Source organism: Cherax quadricarinatus, chromosome 97 (genome assembly GCF_038502225.1).
Source record: "Cherax quadricarinatus isolate ZL_2023a chromosome 97, ASM3850222v1, whole genome shotgun sequence".
In the NCBI taxonomy this organism is placed as follows: domain Eukaryota; kingdom Metazoa; phylum Arthropoda; class Malacostraca; order Decapoda; family Parastacidae; genus Cherax; species Cherax quadricarinatus.
In genome coordinates, this window is record NC_091388.1 from 1,102,204 (window position 1) to 1,126,918 (window position 24,715).

Genomic DNA, 24,715 nt, shown 5'->3' on the forward strand with positions numbered 1-24,715 from the left:
TAACTCTCTGACTATCCACAAGTTTGATAACAGAACTAAAAGGACTGGGATACGTAGGCATGTTAAAATAGCTGAAGCTCATGTTAACAGAGGATCAGCCTGGATCAGGCTGCAAGCCTGGTCCACAAACTGGCTCCTGGAGATCAACTCCACCAAGTGCAAAGCCATGAAGGTTGGGGAAGGGCAAAGAAGACCGCAGACGGAGTACAGTCTAGTGGGCCAGAGACTACAAATCTCACTCAAGGAAAAAGATCTTGGGGTGAGTATAACACCGAGCACATCTCCTGAAGCGCACATCAACCAAATAACTGCTGCAGCATACGGGCGCCTAGCAAACCTCAGAACAGCATTCCGACATCTTAATAAGGAATCGTTCAGGACCCTGTACACCGTGTACGTTAGGCCCATATTGGAGTATGCGGCACCAGTTTGGAACCCACACCTAGCCAAGCATGTAAAGAAACTAGAGAAAGTGCAAAGGTTTGCAACAAGACTAGTCCCAGAGCTAAGAGGTATGTCCTACGAGGAGAGGTTAAGGGAAATCAACCTGACGACACTGGAGGACAGGAGAGATAGGGGGGACATGATAACGACATACAAAATAATGAGAGGAATTGACAAGGTGGACAGAGACAGGATATTCCAGAGATGGGACACAGCAACAAGGGAACACAGGTGAGTCACAGGGATGTCAGGAAGTATTTCTTCAGCCACAGAGTTGTCAAGAAGTGGAATAGTCTGGGAAGTGATGTAGTGGAGGCAGGATCTATACAATAAGAGTGACCTAGTAGCGACGAGTGAAGAGGCTGGGCCAGGAGCTGTGAATCGACCTCTGTAACCACAACTAGGTGAGTACACTACCCCAAATACACGCCATCCCACAGCTAAAAGCAGTCTATCCATAGTAATGGGTGAATAAAAGATTAATGAATAATTCTAAGCACAGTTTGTAATCGAGTGAGTACGGCAACGGATGTATTAGTGTTTATGTTGCAATTACGCAGAGAGAGAGAGAGAGAGAGAGAGAGAGAGAGAGAGAGAGAGAGAGAGAGAGAGAGAGAGAGAGAGAGAGAGAGAGAGAGAGAGATGAGACAGATATATGAGAGAAAGAGCCTCTATAGATGGCACTGGTTTACTGACATGCCCAGCATCCAATCCTTTGACCTCTGAAGGCAAGAAGAAGCTACATAACCCCAGCCATAAGGACGGTTACTGGGAAGCCAGCCGCACTATTCTTGACCATCCAAAACTTAACCTGACCAGTTTTATCCTGGCACAAGCTCCGCTTACCATGACGCCTTCCGAGTGTATATACATCACTACCTTCAACCTCTCCTCCTCCCTAGGTTAAAACCCCAGGCCAGCCTACGGATATCTGAGGTTTCCTAATCTTGTCCTCGAATTGGATGACTAATGCAACTGGGGGTTTCCGCCCAGGGAATAGTATTAAGCGGCAAGGAGCCCGCATGCGGCAGCCACTCCAGTCACAACCGCAACACCGCATAGGTGGAGCGTCTCAGTGTGTGTGTGTACGTGTGTATAGTGAGGACCCTCGCCATCTCGTTCTCCCACAAGGTAGCCGCTGTCTCCCTCCTCGCCTCGCCAGTGACGGTGAGTTGACCTCCTTAGCGGTGTTTATACCGTGTATTCGGCTGTTTGAAAGTGACAAGAGATGAAATATTCCAGAGTTGAAGTTGTTGACTGACTCTGAACTTCAGTTACTGGTAATAGTGCATAGAGACTCACGTGATTTTAAAGCCAACTGAAATAGAGGCGTATATCTGAAGTGATTTACGCGTAGCTGAAGTGACATGTGACGATTAAATAATGATTTGTATTGAAAAATAATGATATATAATGATTTGCATATTCGTTTGGCGACTGTGAAAATAGCAGTCAAGCTTAGTGATTTACAAGTGTCTTATGGATGCTGTTCTTGCTGCTTGCCAGCTATTGGCTTTAGTGACTTCAATTACGTCGTTGTGATGTAACTGAGCGAGTTACGACGCACTTGATAGAAAACCACCAGGAATAAACTACTGACTTGGTTGTGCAATAAGTGTTGTCTAAATACACGTATATCTTTGTAATTACGGGGATCACCGCCCCCCTTCGAAAAAAATATTACAGAAACAAGACCGTTATAAGAAAAAATACAAAATGAAAGTGTTGACGAAGATATTTGTAAAGTTTTCCAGGAGTTTACAACACTGTGTTGCGAGTGTTGCCTCTTTGTTCTCTGTGATTTAATGTGATTTTACGGAAGGAAAACTGTATTGGCTACTCCAGTTATTTAGTCAATACACAATATAAATATTTATTACCTTTAAAACTATCAGTAACTTCTTACTGTATGTATTGGTCGATACAGTTTAGCTGACACATGTCAGTTATTACTGGATCATTGCTGGATCATTGCTGGATCATTGCTGGATCGTTACTGGATCATTACTGGATCATTGCTGGATCATTGCTGGATCATTGCTGGATCGTTACTGGATCATTACTGGATCATTGCTGGATCATTGCTGGATCATTACTGGATCATTACTGGATCATTGCTGGATCATTGCTGGATCATTGCTGGATCATTACTGGATCATTACTGGATCATTACTGGATCATTGCTGGATCATTACTGGATCATTGCTGGATCATTGCTGGATCATTGCTGGATCATTGCTGGATCATTACTGGATCATTGCTGGATCATTGCTGGATCATTACTGGATCATTGCTGGATCATTACTGGATCATTGCTGGATCATTACTGGATCATTACTGGATCATTGCTGGATCATTGCTGGATCATTACTGGATCATTACTGGATCATTGCTGGATAATTACTGGATCATTACTGGATCATTGCTGGATTATTACTGGATCATTACTGGAACATTGCTGGATCATTGTTGTATTACTGGATCATTACTGGATCATTGCTGGATCATTACTGGATCATTACTGGATCATTACTGGATCATTGCTGGATCATTGCTGGATCATTACTGGATCATTACTGGATCGTTACTGGATCATTGCTGGATCATTGCTGGATCATTGCTGGATCGTTACTGGATCATTGCTGAATCATTGCTGGATCATTGCTGGATCATTGCTGGATCATTACTGGATCGTTACTGGATCATTGCTGGATCATTGCTGGATCATTACTGGATCGTTACTGGATCATTACTGGATCATTACTGGATCATTGCTGGATCATTGCTGGATCATTGCTGGATCACTGCTGGATCATTGCTGGATCATTACTGGATCGTTACTGGATCATTACTGGATCGTTACTGGATCATTGCTGGATCATTGCTGGATCATTACTGGATCATTACTGGATTATTACTGGATCATTGCTGGATCATTGCTGGATCATTGCTGGATCACTGCTGGATCATTGCTGGATTATTACTGGATCATTGCTCGATCATTGCTGGATCATTGCTGGATCATTACTGGATCATTGCTGGATCATTACTGGATCATTGCTGGATCATTACTGGATCATTGCTGGATCATTGCTGGATCATTGCTGGATCACTGCTGGATCATTGCTGGATCATTGCTGGATCATTGCTGGATCATTGCTCGATCATTGCTGGATCACTGCTGGATCATTGCTGGATCATTGCTGGATCACTGCTGGATCATTGCTGGATCATTGCTGGATCATTGCTGGATCATTGCTGGATCATTGCTGGATCATTGCTCGATCATTGCTGGATCACTGCTGGATCATTGCTGGATCATTGCTGGATCACTGCTGGATCATTGCTGGATCATTACTGGATTATTACTGGATCATTGCTGGATCATTGCTGGATCACTGCTGGATCATTGCTGGATCATTGCTGGATCATTGCTGGATCATTGCTGGATCATTGCTGGATCACTGCTGGATCATTGCTGGATCATTTATATAACAAATAGTGATAATACCTTTGATATATACCTTTGAAGAGTTTCGAGAGTTTTTCTACTGAGCCCGGCCATGGGCCAGGCTCGTCTGGTGCTTGCATGGTCAACCAGGCTGTTGCTGCTGAGGCCCGCTGCCCCACATATCCATCACAACCTGGTTGATCTGGCACCTTGTGAAGATACTTGTCCACTTTCCTCTTGTTCCAGAAGTTTTTTCAATAATACATCTGACTTTTTAAGATTTTTGCAGTATTTAACCGCTATATAGCCCTTATGGTTTAGCGCTTCTTTTTGATTATATAATAATGCAGTAATTACCTCTATGACATATTCTGGGTAATTTCAAAATAATAATCACGACTCAGGTACCTGTGTAGTGAGTTACCTGTGTTACCTAAGACTGTTAGAGAGAGAGGCAGAGAGAGAGAGAGGCAGAGAGAGAGAGAGGCAGAGAGACACAGAGGCAGAGAGAGACAGAGGCAGAGAGACACAGAGGCAGAGAGAGACAGAGGCAGAGAAAGAGAGAGGCAGAGAGACACAGAGGCAGAGAGAGACAGAGGCAGAGAGACACAGAGGCAGAGAGAGACAGAGGCAGAGAGAGACAGAGGCAGAGAGAGACAGAGGCAGTGTTACCTAAGACTGTTACTGTGTTACACCTAGTGTTCCCTATTTTTCCTAGTGGTTCAGTGTCTCCATCACTGGTGTTATTCAGACGCTGCTACCCACTGCCGACAATTACCTTCGGTACTTAAGCAAATAATTACGCTACTGGGGGGAAGAGATTGTTTTTACGATACGAGTACAATCATAAAACATCGTTCTCGTGAAGCCACGTCGGGCTAAAACGCGTGTTTTATTCGCGAGTTTACTACGCACCGCTGGTGAGTGTAGACGCGGTGACACCAGCGTAACAACGGACGTATTCGCTCTGATACGCTATCTCAGACTGAATTTGTGCGATATTTTTCGATATTTTAGCGTAATGAGTTAATGAATGAAGATGAATCACTGTGTAGTGTTCATCACGATAACACAGATATTAACTGGTAAGGTAAACACAGTTAACTGGTAAGGTAAACACAGCTATTAACTAGTAAGGCACTGTTCTTAACTGGTATGGTAAACACAGCTATTAACTGGTATGGTAAACACTGTTCTTAGCTGGTATGGTAAACACATTGAAGAATTGAGACACTTATGCAACATATGGAAATCTTTATTTAGGAAACGTTTCGCCACACAGTGACTTCATCAGTACAATATAAAGTAGAAACGGGTAAGGAGAGGAGAAGTTTGAGGCAATCAGTCCCTCAACCTGGAGTCGATGTGTTCAGTCCATCAATATTGTAGAAAGTACAGCATAGGGGCGTGGACGTGGCTTATATACTGTAGTGAGGTGAGGTGAAGCAGGAGGAGGCGGCGTCACAGTGGTACCATCCACTAGTCGAAGTAGATCTTCGTCCAAAGGTTGGACAAGCGTTGAGGTCTTTGTACCAAGATTCCATTCATCACATCTGTCAGACACTGCAACATCATGGGATCTTGGTACAAAGACTTTAACGCTTGCCCAACCTTTGGATGACGATCTACTTACACTAGTGGCAGGTCCCACTGTGACGCCGCCTCCTCCTGCTTCACCTCACCTGACTACAGTATATAAGCCACCTCTCTGACCCTATACTGTACTTTCTACAAGATTGATGGACTGAACATATCGACTCCAGGCTGAGGGACTGATTACCTCAAACTTCTCCTCTCCTTACACCTTCCTTCTTTGCATTGAACTGATGAAGTCACTGTGTGGGGAAACGTTTCCTCAATAAAGATTTCCATATGTTGCATGTCTCAATTCTTCAACTTGTCGGTTTTGAAAACCAGTCATCATAAGGTAAACACAGATCTTAACTGGTATGGTAAACACAGTTCTTAACTGGTAAGGTAAACACAGATCTTAACTGGTATGGTAAACACAGTTCTTAACTGGTAAGGTAAACACAGATCTTAACTGGTATGGTAAACACAGTTCTTAACTGGTAAGGTAAACACAGATCTTAACTAGTAAGGTAAACACAGTTCTTAACTGGTAAGGTAAACACAGATCTTAACTGGTATGGTAAACACAGTTCTTAACTGGTAAGGTAAACACAGATCTTAACTAGTAAGGTAAACACAGTTCTTAACTGGTAAGGTAAACACAGATCTTAACTGGTATGGTAAACACAGATCTTAACTGGTATGGTAAACACAGATCTTAACTGGTATGGTAAACACAGATCTTAACTGGTATGGTAAACACAGATCTTAACTGGTATGGTAAACACAGATCTTAACTGGTATGGTAAACACAGATGTTAACTGGTATGGTAAACACAGATGTTAACTGGTATGGTAAACACAGATGTTGAAGGTAGATATTTACTGGGTTATCATCAATCAATCTCGACACACATATGAAAATTGAAATCACCATCACCACCACTACTACCAGCATCACCACCACTACTACCAGCATCACCACCACTACTACCAGCATCACCACCACTACTACCAGCATCATCACCATTACTACCAGCATCACCACCACTACTACCAGCATCACCACCACTACTACCAGCATCACCACCACTACTACCAGCATCACCACCACTACTGCCAACACTACCACCACTACTACCAGCATCACCGCAACTACTACCAGCAATACCACCACTACTACCAGCATCACCACCACTACTACCAGCACCACCACCACTACTACCAGCACCACCACCACTACTACCAGCACCACCACCACTACTACCAGCACAACCACCACTACTACCAGCACCACCACCACTACTACCAGCATCACCACCACTACTACCAGCAGCACCACCACTACTACCAGCACCACCACCACTACTACCAGCATCACCACCACTACTACCAGCATCACCACCACTACTACCAGCATCACCACCACTACTACCAGCATCACCACCACTACTACCACCAGTATCACCACCACTACTACCAGCATCACCACCACTACTACCACCAGTATCACCACCACTACTACCAGCATCACCACCACTACCACCAGCACCAGCATCACCACCACCACCTCTACCAGCACCAGCATCACCACCACCACCACCACTACCAGCATCACCACCAACACCAGCACCAGCATCACCACCAGCACTACCAGCACCAGCATAACCACCACCCATATCATAGTTGTCACCACCACTACTAGCACCAGCATCACCACCACCCATATCATAGTTGTCACCACCACTACTAGCACCAGCATCACCACCACCCATATCATAGTTGTCACCACCACTACTAGCACCAGTATCACCACCACCCATATAGTTATCACCACCACTACTAGCACCAGCATCACCACCACCCATATCATAATTATCACCACCACTACTAGCACCAGCATCACCACCACCACTACTAGCACCAGCATCACCACCACCCGTATCATAGTTGTCACCACCACTACTAGCACCAGCATCACCACCACCACTACTAGCACCAGCATCACCACCACCCGTATCATAGTTGTCACCACCACTACTAGCACCAGCATCACCACCACCCATATCATAGTTGTCACCACCACTACCAGCACCAGCATCACCACCACCCATATCATAGTTGTCACTACCACTACTAGCACCAGCATCACCACCACCCATATCATAGTTGTCACCACCACTACTAGCACCAGCATCACCACCACCCATATCATAGTTGTCACCACCACTTCCAGCACCAGCATCACCACCACCCATATCATAGTTGTCACCACCACTACTAGCACCAGCATCACCACCACCCATATCATAGTTGTCACCACCACTACTAGCACCAGCATCACCACCACCCATATCATAGTTGTCACCACCACTACTAGCACCAGCATCACCACCACTACTAGCACCAGCATCACCACCATCCGTATCATAGTTGTCACCACCACTACCAGCACCAGCATCACCACCACCCATATCATAGTTGTCACCACCACTACTAGCACCAGCATCACCACCACCCATATCATAGTTGTCACCACCACTACTAGCACCAGCATCACCACCACCCATATCATAGTTGTCACCACCACTACTAGCACCAGCATCACCACCACCACTACTAGCACCAGCATCACCACCACCCATATCATAGTTGTCACCACCACTACTAGCACCAGCATCACCACCACCACTACTAGCACCAGCATCACCACCACCCATATCATAGTTGTCACCACCACTACTAGCACCAGCATCACCACCACCCGTATCATAGTTGTCACCACCACTACTAGCACCAGCATCACCACCACCACTACTAGCACCAGCATCACCACCATCCGTATCATAGTTGTCACCACCACTACTAGCACCAGCATCACCACCACCACTACTAGCACCAGCATCACCACCACCCATATCATAGTTGTCACCACCACTACTAGCACCAGCATCACCACCACCACTACTAGCACCAGCATCACCACCACCCATATCATAGTTGTCACCACCACTACTAGCACCAGCATCACCACCACCCGTATCATAGTTGTCACCACCACTACTAGCACCAGCATCACCACCACCACTACTAGCACCAGCATCACCACCACCCGTATCATAGTTGTCACCACCACTACTAGCACCAGCATCACCACCACCACTACTAGCACCAGCATCACCACCACCCGTATCATAGTTGTCACCACCACTACTAGCACCAGCATCACCACCACCACTACTAGCACCAGCATCACCACCACCCGTATCATAGTTGTCACCACTACTACCAGCAACAGTATTACAAACACCCATATCATAATTGTCACCACTACTATCACCACCACAGTTGTCACCACTGCTACACCACCACATTTATCACCACTACTATATCACCACAGTTATCACCACTACTACCACCACATATGTCACTACTACTACACCACCACAGATATCACCACTACCACCACATTTGTCACCACTACTACACCACCACAATTACCACCACTACTACCACCACCAGTACCACCCATACCATACTTATCGCTATTACTACTAGCATCACCACCATCACCCATACAGTAGTTGTCACCACTACCACCACCAGCAACACCATCACCTCTACCACAACAGTCATCACTATTACTATCAACATCATCTCAATAAACAGTAGTAGCAGCAGTGGCGGTGGCGGAGGTGCGGTGGTGGTGCGGCGGCGGCGGCGGTGGCGGTGGTGGCGGTGGTGGTGGCGGCGGCGGCGGCGGTGGCGGTGGTGGCGCGGCGGCGGTGGCGGTGGTGGCGGTGGTACGGCGGCGCGGCGGCGGCGGCGGTGGCGGTGGTGGCGGTGGTAACGCGGCGCGGCGGTGGTAGCGGCGGTGGTGGTAACGGCGGTGGCGGTGGTAACAGCAGCGGTGGCAGCGGCGGTGGTGGCCGTGGCGGCGGCGCGGTGGCAATGGTGGGCGGTGGCAATGGTGGCGGCGGTGACGGCGGCGCGGCGGCGGTGGTGGCAGCGGTAGTGGCCGTGGCGGCGGTGTGGCCGTGGCGGCGGCGGCGGCGGTGGCAATGGTGGCGGCGGTAACGGCGGCGGCGGCGGCTGGTATGCGCGGTGTGGCCGTGGCGGCGCGGCGGCGGTGGCAATGGTGGCAGCGGTGGCAATGGTGGCGGCGGTAGCAGCGGCGGCGGCGTAACTAGGTACCTGGGTAGTAACTAGGTACCTGGCCAGTAACTAGGTACCTGGCCAGTAACTAGGTACCTGGGCAGTAACTAGGTACCTGGCCAGTAACTAGGTACCTGGCCAGTAACTAGGTACCTGGGCAGTAACTAGGTACCTGGCCAGTAACTAGGTACCTGGGCAGTAACTAGGTACCTGGGCAGTAACTAGGTACCTGGCCAGTAACTAGGTACCTGGGCAGTAATTAGGTACCTGGGCAGTAACTAGGTACCTGGACAGTAACTAGGTACCTGGGCAGTAACTAGGTACCTGGACAGTAACTAGGTACCTGGGCAGTAACTAGGTACCTGGGCAGTAACTAGGTACCTGGACAGTAACTAGGTACCTGGGCAGTAATTAGGTACCTGGACAGTAACTAGGTACCTGGGCAGTAATTAGGTACCTGGGCAGTAATTAGGTACCTGGGCAGTAAAACAGCTTCCCACAAATACAATAAATACGTCAATGTGCATACCAAACGCAAGAAATAAACAGTTAGCTGGGATAGCAGCTAACATTTCGGTCCTTGGTCCTTGATCCTTGATCCTTGGTCCTTGATCAAGGTCCCAGGACGTATCTTTTAAACCAATTTGTCGGTATCAGGTACCAAGGAATATATAAAGTCTCTGCTATGTATATTGTGAGATAGTAACATGACACAGCAACAAATTGTCCTAATTAATTGGTTAGTTAGGTGATCTCCTAATTTTAAAACCTCTCGACTAGAGGAACGTCAGTAAAACTACGTACATAACACGTTTACTATCAATTAAGAATAGTTTACTCAAATAATGATCATTAAAGCGGACTTTGTTATTATTATTATTAAATATTAGCCGGTATTCTCCCGGTCCGGGCCTTTTCCAAGTGGTGGCCCGGCCTTGGCTCCCTCTTTAGGGAGTGTCTGAGACCTAAGTCTCCCATGGGAGGAGGCACAAGTACCTCCTCATCTTTGGGACCAACTGTCCCCAGACCTAGCCACAACCTAGGCCTCTCTGGTCTGCCATCCCCGCCCCAAGGGGGCTAATGGGAATGACAGTCTTGTGAGCTAAAGGCTCGGGCTCAGGCACCTACCCTACCCTAGAAGGGTTAGGCATGGTGTCGATCGCGGACTTTGTATATACTCTGGCAGACATTTACCTGTTGCTGCATATATTTGAATGTTTTATGGGTACGAATGTTTAATCAGTTATATTGTGTAAATGGGACGGGAGAGTGTGTTGACCTAACCTAACCTAACCTAACCTAACATAACCTAACCTAACCTAACCTTACCTAACCTAACCTAACCTAACCTAACCTTACCTAACCTAACCTAACCTAACCTAACATAACCTAACCTAACCTAACCAAACCAAACCTAACCAAACCTAACCTAACCTAACCTAACCTAACCTAACATAACCTAACCTAACCTAACCTAACCTAACCAAACCTAACCTAGCCTAACCTAACCTAACCTAACCTAACATAACCTAACCTAACCTAACCTAACATAACCTAACCTAACCTAACCTAACCTAACCTAACATAACCTAACCTAACCTAACCTAACCTAACCTAACCTAACCTAGCCTAACCTAACCTAACCTAACCTAACCTAACCAAACCTAACCTAACCTAACCGAACCTAACCTAACCTAACCTCATCCTAACCTAACCTAACCTAACCTAACCGAACCTAACCTAATCTAACCTAACCGAACCTAACCTAACCTAACCTCATCCTAACCTAACCTAACCTAACCTAACCAAACCTAACCTAACCTAACCTAACCTAACCTAACCTAACCTAACCGAACCTAACCTAACCTAACCTAACCTCATCCTAACCTAACCTAACCGAACCTAACCTAACCTCATCCTAACCTAACCTAACCTAACCTAATCCTAACCTAACCTAACCTAACCTAACCTAACCTCATCCTAACCTAACCTAACCTAACCTCATCCTAACCTAACCTAACCTCACCTCATCCTAACCTAACCTAACCTAACCTAACCTAACCTCATCCTAACCTAACCTAACCTAACGTAACCTAACCCAGCCTGATCTAACCTCATCCTAACCCAGCCTGATCTAACCTCATCCTAACCCAGCCTGATCTAACCTCATCCTAACCAAGCCTGATCTAACCTCATCCTAACCTAACCTAACCTCATCCTAACCTAACCTAACCCAGCCTGATCTAACCTCATCCTAACCCAGCCTGATCTAACCTCATCCTATCCCAGCCTGATTTAACCTCATCCTAACCCAGCCTGATCTAACCTCATCCTAACCCAGCCTGATCTAATCTCATCCTAACTCAGCCTGATCTAACCTCATCCTAACTCAGCCTGATCTAACCTCATCCTAACTCAGCCTGATCTAACCTCATCCTAACCCAGCCTGATCTAACCTCATCCTAACCCAGCCTGATCTAACCTCATCCTAACCCAGCCTGATCTAACCTCATCCTAACCCAGCCTGATCTAACCTCATCCTAACCCACCCTGATCTAACCTCATCCTAACCCAGCCTGATCTAACCTCATCCTAACACAACCTGATCTAATCCCATCCTAACACAACCTTATCTAACCTCATCCTAACACAACCTTATCTAACCTCATCCTTACACAACCTGATCTAACCTCATCCTAACACAACCTTATCTAACCTCATCCTAACATAACCTTATCTAACCTCATCCTAGCACAACCTTATCTAACCTCATCCTAGCACAACCTTATCTAACCTCATCCTTACATAACCTGATCTAACCACATCCTAACACAACCTTATCTAACCTCATCCTAACACAACCTTATCTAACATCATCCTAACACAACCATATCTAACCTCATCCTAACACAACCTTATCTAACCTCATCCTAACACAACCTTATCTAACCTCATCCTAACACAACCTTATCTAACCTCATCCCAACACAACCTTATCTAACCTCATCCTAACACAACCTGATCTAACCTCATCCTAACACAACCTGATCTAACCTCATCCTAACACAACCTGATCTAACCTCATCCTAACACAACCTGATCTAACTTCATCCTAACACAACCTGATCTAACCTCATCCTAACACAACCATATCTAACCTCATCCTAACACAACCTTATCTAACCTCATCCTAACACAACCTTATCTAACCTCATCCTAACACAACCATATCTAACCTCATCCTAACACAACCTTATCTAACCTCATCCTAACACAACCTAATCTAACCTCATCCTAACACAACCTTATCTAACCTCATCCTAACACAACCTGATCTAACCTCATCCTAACACAACCTGATCTAACCTCATCCTAACACACCATATCTAACCTCATCCTAACACAACCTTATCTAACCTCATCCTAACACAACCTTATCTAACCTCATCCTAACACAACCTTATCTAACCTCATCCTAACACAACCTTATCTAACCTCATCCTAACACAACCTTATCTAACCTCATCCTAACACAACCTTATCTAACCTCATCCTAACACAACCTTATCTAACCTCATCCTAACACAACCTGATCTAACCTCATCCTAACACAACCTTATCTAACCTCATCCTAACACAACCTTATCTAACCTCGTCCTAACACAACCTGATCTAACCTTATCCTAACACAACCTTATCTAACCTTATCCTAACACAACCTTATCTAACCTCATCCTAACACAACCTTATCTAACCTCATCCTAACACAACCTTATCTAACCTCATCCTAACACAACCTTATCTAACCTCGTCCTAACACAACCTGATCTAACCTCATCCTAACACAACCTTATCTAACCTCATCCTAACACAACCTTATCTAACCTCATCCTAACACAACCTTATCTAACCTCATCCTAACACAACCTTATCTAACCTCATCCTAACACAACCTGATCTAACCTCATCCTAACACAACCTGACGTAACCTCATCCTAACACAACCTTATCTAACCTCATCCTAACACAACCTTATCTAACCTCATCCTAACACAACCTGACGTAACCTCATCCTAACACAACCTGACGTAACCTCATCCTAACACAACCTTATCTAACCTCATCCTAACACAACCTTATCTAACCTCATCCTAACACAACCTGACGTAACCTCATCCTAACACAACCTGACGTAACCTCATCCTAACACAACCTTATCTAACCTCATCCTAACACAACCTTATCTAACCTCATCCTAACACAACCTTATCTAACCTCATCCTAACACAACCTTGTCTAACCTCATCCTAACACAACCTTATCTAACCTCATCCTAACACAACCTTATCTAACCTCATCCTAACACAACCTTATCTAACCTCATCCTAACACAACCTTATCTAACCTCATCCTAACACAACCTAATCTAACCTCATCCTAACACAACCTTATCTAACCTCATCCTAAGACAACCTTATCTAACCTCATCCTAACACAACCTGATCTAACCTCATCCTAACACAACCTTATCTAACCTCATCCTAACACAACCTTATCTAACCTCATCCTAACACAACCTGATCTAACCTCATCCTAACACAACCTTATCTAACCTCATCCTAACACAACTTTATCTAACCTCATCCTAACACAACCTTATCTAACCTCATCCTAACACAACCTTATCTAACCTCATCCTAACACAACCTTATCTAACCTCATCCTAACACAACCTTATCTAACCTCATCCTAACACAACCTTATCTAACCTCATCCTAACACAACCTTATCTAACCTCATCCTAACACAACCTTATCTAACCTCATCCTAACACAACCTTATCTAACCTCATCCTAACACAACTTTATCTAACCTCATCCTAACACAACCTTATCTAACCTCATCCTAACACAACCTTATCTAACCTCATCCTAACACAACCTGATCTAACCTCATCCTAACACAACCTTATCTAACCTCAACCTAACACAACCTCATCTAACCTCATCCTAACACAACCTCATCTAACCTCATCCTAACACAACCTTATCTAACCTCATCCTAACACAACCTTATCTAACCTCATCCTAACACAACCTTATCTAACCTCATCCTAACACAACCTTATCTAACCTCATCCTAACCCAACCTTATCTAACCTCATCCTAACACAACCTGATCTAACCTCATCCTAACACAACCTTATCTAACCTCATCCTAACACAACCTTATCTAACCTCATCCTAACACAACCTTATCTAACCTCATCCTAACACAACCTTATCTAACCTCATCCTAACACAACCTTATCTAACCTCATCCTAACACAACCTTATCTAACCTCATCCTAACACAACCTGATCTAACCTCATCCTAACACAACGTTATCTAACCTCATCCTAACACAACCTGATCTAACCTCATCCTAACACAACCTTATCTAACCTCATCCTAACACAACCTTATCTAACCTCATCCTAACACAACCTGATCTAACCTCATCCTAACACAACCTTATCTAACCTCATCCTAACACAACCTTATCTAACCTCATCCTAACACAACCTGATCTAACCTCATCCTAACACAACCTTATCTAACCTCATCCTAACACAACCTGATCTAACCTCATCCTAACACAACCTGATCTAACCTCATCCTAACACAACCATATCTAACCTCATCCTAACACAACCTTATCTAACCTCATCCTAACACAACCTTATCTAACCTCATCCTAACACAACCTTATCTAACCTCATCCTAACACAACCTTATCTAACCTCATCCTAACACAACCTTATCTAACCTCATCCTAACACAACCTTATCTAACCTCATCCTAACTCAACATTATCTATCCACATCCTAACACAACCTAATCTAACCTCATCCTAACACAACCTTATCTAACCTCATCCTAACACAACCTTATCTAACCTCATCCTATCACAACCTGATCTAACCTCATCCTAACACAACCTTATCTAACCTCATCCTAACACAACCTTATCTAACCTCATCCTAACACAACCTTATCTAACCTCATCAGAACACAACCTGATCTAACCTCATCCTAACACAACCTTATCTAACCTCATCCTAACACCTTATCTAACCTCATCCTAACACAACTTTATCTAACCTCATCCTAACACAACCTTATCTAACCTCATCCTAACACAACCTTATCTAACCTCATCCTAACACAACCTTATCTAACCTCATCCTAACACAACCTTATCTAACCTCATCCTAACCCAGCCTGATCTAACCTCATCCTAACACAACCTTATCTAACCTCATCCTAACACATCCTTATCTAACCTCATCCTAACACAACCTTATCTAACCTCATCCTAACACAACCTTATCTAACCTCATCCTAACACAACCTTATCTAACCTCATCCTAACACAACCTTATCTAACCTCATCCTAACACAACCTTATCTAACCTCATCCTAACACAACCTTATCTAACCTCATCCTAACACAACCTTATCTAACCTCATCCTAACACAACCTTATCTAACCTCATCCTAACACAACCTTATCTAACCTCATCCTAACACAACCTTATCTAACCTCATCCTAACACAACCTTATCTAACCTCATCCTAACACAACCTTATCTAACCTCATCCTAACACAACCTTATCTAACCTCATCCTAACACAACCTTATCTAACCTCATCCTAACACAACCTTATCTAACCTCATCCTAACACAACCTTATCTAACCTCATCCTAACACAACCTTATCTAACCTCATCCTAACACAACCTTATCTAACCTCATCCTAACACAACCTTATCTAACCTCATCCTAACACAACCTTATCTAACTTCATCCTAACACAACCTGACGTAACCTCATCCTAACACAACCTGACGTAACCTCATCCTAACACAACCTGACGTAACCTCATCCTAACACAACCTGACGTAACCTCATCCTAACACAACCTTATCTAACCTCATCCTAACGAAACCTTATCTAACCTCATCCTAACACAACCTTATCTAACCTCATCCTAACACAACCTTATCTAACCTCATCCTAACACAACCTTATCTAACTTCATCCTAACACAACCTGACGTAACCTCATCCTAACACAACCTGACGTAACCTCATCCTAACACAACCTGACGTAACCTCATCCTAACACAACCTGACGTAACCTCATCCTAACACAACCTGACGTAACCTCATCCTAACACAACCTTATCTAACCTCATCCTAACACAACCTTATCTAACCTCATCCTAACACAACCTTATCTAACCTCATCCTAACACAACCTTATCTAACCTCAATTATTAAGATAACTTTCTCGTTATTTAAAGGTAGAGAATATTTGGGTCGTCTTCTGTGAAGTGTATATTAAATTATTATAATCATAGGGAAGTGCTAAACCAGGAGGATTATACAGCGCATGTTTGGGTGGATGGTAGGTATTCAGGCTTAATTCAGGGATCTGGAGCACAGATCCAATTCCCTAGATCAAGAGCCCCTCACCAGCATCAAGGAACCTCCCTCTAGGGGAGTATATGGTAGAATAACAGACCTTGATAAAGTCTACGGGATCAGCACGTATGGTTTGAGAAAAGAATATTTATCTGGAGGTTACCTGGAGGTTATTCCGGGGATCAACGCCCCCGCTGCCCGGTCCATGACCAGGCCTCCCGATGGATCAGGGCCTGATCAACTAGGCTGTTACTGCTGGCCGCACGCAGTCCAACGTACGAGCCACAGCCCGGCTGTATATTGTACCACAAACCAAGCGACACAGGATGCAAAACCACGGGGGGAGTAGAATGATAGCTCTAGGCCTTTCGTGTTGCAATCAACACCTCATCAGGAGCTTGCAAAGTTGCAGAAAAGAGGAAAATGTCCAAGAAAATACGATCCCAAGGACATTTTCACTCCTGATGATGTACCGATTGCAACACGATATCCCAACTTCGTTTATATCGAAGCTCAGCTCTGAGGTGTACTGTCACGCCCCAAGATGCGACCCACGACAGTCGGGTAACACCCAGGTACCTTCTTACTGCTGGGTAAACAAGGGCATCATGTGAAAGCAAATATGCCCAGTGTTTCCAACCGACCGGGGATCGAACCACAGACACTTAGTATGAGAGTCGAGTGCGTTACCAACTGAACCACAGGTAAATTATACATAACATCTGGTCTAAAATCAATAAATAACTTATTATATTTCACCTCTAAATTTCTCCTTAAATCTGCGTTATTTTGTATTCATCTTCCACTATAAAAAGGCCACATGAACCTTCAACAATCCAAAATTGAAAAAAAAATAATTTGATAGTTAAGTACGTTTATTTACGTACAAGTACAAGTAAGTACAGTTATTTTACATACTAACACATGTATACATTACTTAGGATAACCCAAAAAAGTCCAAGTGTCTTATTTCCATTGTGATCCGTAACAGACACCACTCTCGTGAGCCCTTCCAGGGCGAGGAAGGTGCCAGAGCTAGAGCTTGCTACCACCTGCAGCTCACAAGACTGCCACTCCCATGAGCCCTTCCAGGGCGAGGAAGGTGCCAGAGCTAGAGCTTGCTACTACCTGCAGCTCACAAGACTGCCACTCCCATGAGCCCTTCCAGGGCGAGGAAGGTGCCAGAGCTAGAGCTTGCTACCACCTGCAGCTCACAAGACTGACACTCCCACCAGCCCCCCTGGGTCGGGACAGATGGCAGACCAGAGGCCTAGCTTCTCCCTACGAGCCCCATCAGGGCGGGGAATGTAGCTAGGCCTGGGGACACTTGGTCCCAGAAGATGGGGAGGTACTTGTACCTCCTTCCATGGCAGACATTGGTCTCAGACACTACCTAGACAGGGAGCCAAGACCGGTCACCATCTGGACAAGACCAGGACCGGGAGAGTACCGGCCTGGGCCACCATCTGGACAAGACCAGGACCGGGAGAGTACCGGGCTGGGCCACCATCTGGACAAGACCCGGACTGGGAGAGTACCGGCCTGGGCCACCATCTGGACAAGACCAGGACCGGGAGAGTACCGAACTGGGCCACCATCTGGACAAGACCAGGACCGGGAGAGTACCGGCCTGGGCCACCATCTGGACAAGACCCGGACCGGGAGAGTACCGGCCTGGGTCACCATCTGGACAAGACCAGGAACGGGAGAGTACCGGCCTGGGCCACCATCTGGACAAGACCAGGACCGGGAGAGTACCGACCTTGGCCACCATCTGGACAAGACCCGGACCGGGAAAGTACCGGCCTGGGTCACCATCTGGACAAGACCAGGACCGGGAGAGTACCGACCTTGGCCACCATCTGGACAAGACCCGGACCGGGAGAGTACCGGCCTGGGTCACCATCTGGACAAGACCAGGACCGGGAGAGTACCGGCCTGGGCCACCATCTGGACAAGACCAGGACCGGGAGAGTACCGGCCTGGGCCACCATCTGGACAAGACCCGGACCGGGAGAGTACCGGCCTGGGCCACCATCTGGACAAGACCAGGACCGGGAGAGTACAGGCCTGGGCCACCATCTGGACAAGACCCGGACCGGGAGAGTACCGCTGAATCAAGATGGCGAGACTGCATGTCTTCCGTCCACCAGATGTGAAGAATACTCAAAATATTGACCGAAGTAAACTCTCCGGGTATCGGCAAACTCTCACTCTGGTATATGTTGGTTAAATACTCTTATTATTCTCAGTTGTCATATATTTTTTAATAGACTGTCATGGAAGATCCCTGGTCATACATAATTCCTGGTTGCAGTTGGATTCTGTTATGGTCAGAAATAGCAACTAGAGGATCGAATCTTAGGAATTCTTCGCGATAAATACTTCGTAGAAATATAGCAATATTAATAGTTAAAATCTCTGACATTTAGGCATTCAGTATCTCTGGGATGGGTACTTAATATTTCTGGGATGGGCACTCAATATTTCTGGGATGGGCACTCAATATTTCTGGGATGGGCACTCAATATTTCTGGGATGGGCACTCAATATTTCTGAGATGGGCACTCAATATTTCTGGGATGGGCACTCAATATTTCTGGGATGGGCACTCAATATTTCTGGGATGGGCACTCAATATTTCTAGGATGGGCACTCAGTATTTCTAGGATGGGCACTCAGTATTTCTAAGATGGGCACTCAGTATTTCTAGGATGGGCACTCAGTATTTCTAGGATGGGCACTCAGTATTTCTAAGATGGGCACTCAGTATTTCTGGGATGGGCACTTAATATTTCTGGGATGGGCACTCAGTATTTCTGGGATGGGCACTCAGTATTTCTGGGATGGGCACTCAGTATTTCTGGGATGGGCACTCAGTATTTCTAGGATGGGCACTCAGTATTTCTAAGATGGGCACTCAGTATTTCTGGGATGGGCACTTAATATTTCTGAGATGGGCACTCAGTATTTCTGGAATGGGCACTCAATATTTCTGGGATGGGCACCCAGTATCTCTGGGATGGGCACTCAATATTTCTGGGATGGGCACTCAATATTTCTGGGATGGGCACTCAGTATCTCTGGGATGGGCACTCAGTATTTCTTTGATCTGACACTCTTGAACATTTCTCTAACAGTCTCTGGCATTCCTGAACATTTTAAATGGCTGTCTAGAAACATTAGCAACATTCAAACATTTTCGAGGCTGCTTGTCTCCTGCGGGAATTTTATGAACCTCGCGTTGAGGTTTGGTAAAAAAAAATAACCAGGCTTAAATCAAAATTCGAACCATGCCACGGGTGGGGTTAGAACCCGCTATCACCGTCGCATTTGCCACTGGGCCAGCTAGCCTCACCGCGGGTTCTAACCCCACCCGTGGAATGGTTTGCAATCGTGTCATTACGATTTCGTGAGTCAAAATTCAAATATTGTGAATGTATCACTGATTATGGCTTTATATATACAAAAAAAAAAAAACAAAGTAACGCCTGAATAACTTGTGATCCACAACAGAAATCTGAAGACCTTTGAAATGTAGATTTCTGATGTAGTTAGTTCTCTCTTATCTCTGTGGAAGACTCTTGAGGCTGGGGAGTTCCGAACCTTGAGTCGAACCACAATACCTCCCATTCCCCAGCCACTGTGTGACCCCTACGGGCTTGCTGCTCCACCTTGGTTAAAAATCTTGCTGGTTCATAATTAATGTCTGATACGAGTTCTGGTTTACGTGGAGTGTTGGCCACCACTTTACAATTATAAGCGTTATGTTCTATGCACTTTATATGCGCTCTGCGATGCGCTCTGTATGCGCAGGCACTCTGTGCATTGTGAGAAACATCTATAATGCGTCAAGTTTGCGCACGACACGAAATACGATAGAAACAACCCAACTATGGTGGAATGTGGGAGCATTTAAACATCCGGGTGAGTTGTAACAGGTGATGTGGAAATGTTACAATGTAGACTAGTGATAGTTCGATGAAATTAAGACACATGTGCAACATCTGGGTATCCTTATGGTAGACGTTTCGCCCTCCAGTGGCTTTATCAATACAAATTCCAGGACATAACTTGAAGACAGTGGAACTATGTACAGAAGATGAGGTTTGTAGATGAATGGTTCAGAGAACCGACATGTTGATAAATTAGACACATGTGCAACTCTTGGGTATCTTTATTGAGGAAACGTTTCGCCACACAGTGGCTTCATCAGTCCATACAAAGGAGAATCTTGAAGAACAGGAGGAGAATGAGGTAATCAGTCCCTCAACCTTGAGTCGATGTGGTCAGTCCATTCTATTCAAGATTGATGGACTGACCACATCGACTCAAGGTTGAGGGACTGATTACCTCATTCTCCTCCTGTTCTTCAAGATTCTCCTTTGTATGGACTGATGAAGCCACTGTGTGGCGAAACGTTTCCTCAATAAAGATACCCAAGAGTTGCACATGTGTCTAATTTATCAGAAGATGAGGTAATCAGTCCCTGAACCTAGCAGTAGGTGCGAAGAGCACCTCAGTCGTGGAGATTCTGTGACAGTTTATGTTCTCGCTGAGAACGAGCATAGGTTGGCTGCAACCCGCGAGATCGAACACAATGAGAGTTTCAGGAAACGAGGTGTCCCGTGGCTTCGTTGGTAGCGCATTCACCTCACTGAGTGTCCGGGGTTCGATCCCCAACCGGGTTAAAACGATGTACATGTTTTCTCACAACTGTTTTCCCTGTTCACCTAACAGTAAGCAGGTACCTGGGTGTTAGCCGGCTGTTGTGGGTGCCATCCTTGACAGGGGGAAGGATAGTATACGTTAGATAGGGCTAGGATTTGAACCCGAGGTCAGAGAGTCTCCTAAGGTGTAGAAATATACCTAGTTGGACGAATCTTATTGTGGCTAGCGACGGTCTGGAGTTTTGAGACTCTCTGACCGCGGGTTCAAATCCCGCCCGTGGTATGGTTTGTTTGCAATCGTGTCTTTACGATTTCGTGAGTTATGTTGACGACTTAAGGTAGAATAACACCTTTAGACTTGTCATTCTGCCTTTTCTGTGTAAATAAAAAGGTCTGACCTACTTAATCTAGGATAGGGACTAAAAAAAACTACTCGCTATATAGAATATCCTAAGACGCTGGTCTTAGATGATGACCCGCCTTTGGAGCTTTGGTCATCTGACGGAGGCCTTCCGCTGGCTTACCGGTCCACCCCTTTAAGAATAATGGTCATTTATATCCAATTGTTTCTTATTACGATATAGTGTCAATACTGATCCTATAACGTACCTCCATAGGTGCGTTATAGAACGCACTTCCAAAATACGTTATATTGTCAATGTAACGTACTTCCAAAGTACGTTACACTGTCCGTATAATGTACGTTTATATCTTCAGTACGTTGTCTAATTCAAAAATAAACTTAGACGAATTTGCGTTCGGTCCAGGACCATTATTAAGTAACGGTCTTGTTAATGTTTATGTCTCAGTGCTGCCCAGGTCTTGTGATGTTTATGTCTCAGTGCTGACCACGTCTTGTAATGTTTATGTCTCAGTGCTGCCCAGGTCTTGTAATGTTTATGTCTCAGTGTTGCCCAGGTCTTGTGATGTTTATGTCTCAGTGCTGCCCAGGTCTTGTAATGTTTATGTCTCAGTGCTGCCCAGGTTTTGTGATGTTTATGTCTCAGTGCTGCCCAGGTCTTGTGATGTTTATGTCTCAGTGCTGCCCAGGTCTTGTGATGTTTATGTCTCAGTGCTGCCCAGGTCTTTTGATGTTTATGTCTCAGTGCTGCCCAGGTCTTGTGATGTTTATGTCTCAGTGCTGCCCAGGTCTTGTGATGTTTATGTCTCAGTGCTGCCCAGGTCTTGTTATGTTTATGTCTCAGTGCTGCCCAGGTCTTGTAATGTTTATGTCTCAGTGCTGCCCAGGTCTTGTGATGTTTATGTCTCAGTGCTGCCCAGGTCTTGTGATGTTTATGTCTCAGTGCTGCCCAGGTCTTGTAATGTTTATGTCTCAGTGCTGCCCAGGTCTTGTGATGTTTATGTCTCAGTGCTGCCCAGGTCTTTTAATGTTTATGTCTCAGTGCTGCCCAGGTCTTGTGATGTTTATGTCTCAGTGCTGCCCAGGTCTTGTGATGTTTATGTCTCAGTGCTGCCCAGGTCTTGTTATGTTTATGTCTCAGTGCTGCCCAGGTCTTGTAATGTTTATGTCTCAGTGCTGCCCAGGTCTTGTTATGTTTATGTCTCAGTGCTGCCCAGGTCTTGTAATGTTTATGTCTCAGTGCTGCCCAGGTCTTGTGATGTTTATGTCTCAGTGCTGCCCAGGTCTTGTGATGTTTATGTCTCAGTGCTGCCCAGGTCTTGTGATGTTTATGTCTCAGTGCTGCCCAGGTCTTTTAATGTTTATGTCTCAGCGCTGCCCAGGTCTTTTAATGTTTATGTCTCAGTGCTGCCCAGGTCTTGTGATGTTTATGTCTCAGTGCTGCCCAGGTCTTTTAATGTTTATGTCTCAGTGCTGCCCAGGTCTTGTGATGTTTATGTCTCAGTGCTGCCCAGGTCTTTTAATGTTTATGTCTCAGCGCTGCCCAGGTCTTGTGATGTTTATGTCTCAGTGCTGCCCAGGTCTTTTAATGTTTATGTCTCAGTGCTGCCCAGGTCTTGTGATGTTTATGTCTCAGTGCTGCCCAGGTCTTGTGATGTTTATGTCTCAGTGCTGCCCAGGTCTTGTGATGTTTATGTCTCAGTGCTGCCCAGGTCTTGTGATGTTTATGTCTCAGTGCTGCCCAGGTCTTTTAATGTTTATGTCTCAGCGCTGCCCAAGTCTTGTGATGTTTATGTCTCAGTGCTGCCCAGGTCTTTTAATGTTTATGTCTCAGCGCTGCCCAGGTCTTGTGATGTTTATGTCTCAGCGCTGCCCAGGTCTTGTGATGTTTATGTCTCAGTGCTGCCCAGGTCTTGTGATGTTTATGTCTCAGTGCTGCCCAGGTCTTTTAATGTTTATGTCTCAGCGCTGCCCAGGTCTTGTGATGTTTATGTCTCAGTGCTGCCCAGGTCTTTTAATGTTTATGTCTCAGTGCTGCCCAGGTCTTGTGATGTTTATGTCTCAGTGCTGCCCAGGTCTTGTGATGTTTATGTCTCAGTGCTGCCCAGGTCTTGTGATGTTTATGTCTCAGTGCTGCCCAGGTCTTGTGATGTTTATGTCTCAGTGCTGCCCAGGTCTTTTAATGTTTATGTCTCAGCGCTGCCCAAGTCTTGTGATGTTTATGTCTCAGTGCTGCCCAGGTCTTTTAATGTTTATGTCTCAGCGCTGCCCAGGTCTTGTGATGTTTATGTCTCAGCGCTGCCCAGGTCTTGTGATGTTTATGTCTCAGTGCTGCCCAGGTCTTGTAATGTTTATGTCTCAGCGCTGCCCAGGTCTTGTGATGTTTATGTCTCAGCGCTGCCCAGGTCTTGTGATGTTTATGTCTCAGTGCTGCCCAGGTCTTGTGATGTTTATGTCTCAGTGCTGCCCAGGTCTTGTAATGTTTATGTCTCAGCGCCGCCCAGGTCTTGTGATGTTTATGTCTCAGCGCTGCCCAGGTCTTGTGATGTTTATGTCTCAGTGCTGCCCAGGTCTTGTGATGTTTATGTCTCA

At 45.4% G+C, this 24,715-nt stretch overlaps 1 protein-coding gene across 1 annotated transcript in view; it reads left to right on the plus strand.

Annotated features, from left to right (window-relative positions):
• Positions 1-1,456: 1,456 nt before the first annotated feature.
• LOC128704977 (uncharacterized) overlaps positions 1,457-24,715 on the plus strand; it is a 57,443-nt gene continuing 34,184 nt past the window's right edge. The window contains exon 1 of the mRNA XM_053800187.2: positions 1,457-1,611. The gene's annotated coding sequence lies outside the window, so the exon portion shown is untranslated. The remainder of the gene's footprint in view (positions 1,612-24,715) is intronic.